This window comes from Dipodomys ordii, unplaced genomic scaffold, assembly GCF_000151885.1.
Source record: "Dipodomys ordii isolate 6190 unplaced genomic scaffold, Dord_2.0 Scaffold41, whole genome shotgun sequence".
NCBI lineage: Eukaryota > Metazoa > Chordata > Mammalia > Rodentia > Heteromyidae > Dipodomys > Dipodomys ordii.
The window spans coordinates 13,300,538-13,301,576 of NW_012267257.1; positions in this window are offsets into that span (position 1 = coordinate 13,300,538).

Consider the following 1,039-nt stretch of genomic DNA (forward strand, 5'->3'; position numbering starts at 1 on the left):
AGTAGGGAGAGACAGAGAAGATGACAAAAATATTCTGAAGACATAAACAAATACAAAAGAAGGCAAATAGGAAGATTATTAAGTCAATGGAAATATTCATATTCTTATAGCTGTTTTATTGACTCCCCTCTTTTTTTCTCTTTCCCAGTGCTGATACTCTTCCTGAAAGTTATAAAGCAACGATGACTTCCCTGAGAATTTCTTTATAATTCAGTCAAGAAGACCCTGGGAGAGCAAGCCTCGAATAGTCAAGAGACCATCAATTGAAAACTGTGGGCTGCTGTTTTGTAAATAAAGTTTTATTGAAACAACCATACTTTTTCATTTCTGGTTTCTCAATGGTAGTTTTCAAACTACAGAGTAGAGAATTGAGAGAGATAATAGGGTCCAGAAAGCCTAAAATTTTGCTTAAAGGTGTTCTTCACAGAAATGGTTTCAGCGCCTAAGGTTGACTATCTGAATCTTTGAGACAGTGATACAGAAATGCATCTTGTTCATATTCTTGTCTCTTCACATGGATACCTTTTCTTTCTGGATGAGGGACGTTTTCTTAAATTTTCCTGGTCTTGTGGGCTAGTAAAAGGGCCTGCATTGTCTCAGAGGGCTGGATCTATTTTCCCAGAGGAGAGAAACAAACCCAAAGAAATGCAGCCGAGCCATGCTGGCCTCCTCTTGTGCTGCTACAAGGGCTTCTGATAGGCCTGCTCTGGAGACAGATGGTGTGGAGCCGAAGGCTTATTGCCACACTCTGAATTAGAAAGGACGGTACACTCAGTTCATGAAAAGCAAGCCAAAGTGAAGGTTCATTCTTTTTGAAGGTAGTAGGATTAAGGTTGGTCATTGATTCTCCTCCTCCTCCTCTTTCTCCTCCTCCTCCTCCTCTTCCTTCTTCCTTCTTCCTCTTCCTTCTTCCTCTTCCTCTTCCTCTTCCTCCTCCTCCTCCTCCTCTTCTTCTTCTTCTTCTTCTTCTTCTTCTTCTTCTTCTTCTTCTTCTTCTTCTTCTTCTTCTTCTTCTTCTTCTTCTTCTTCTTCTTCTTCG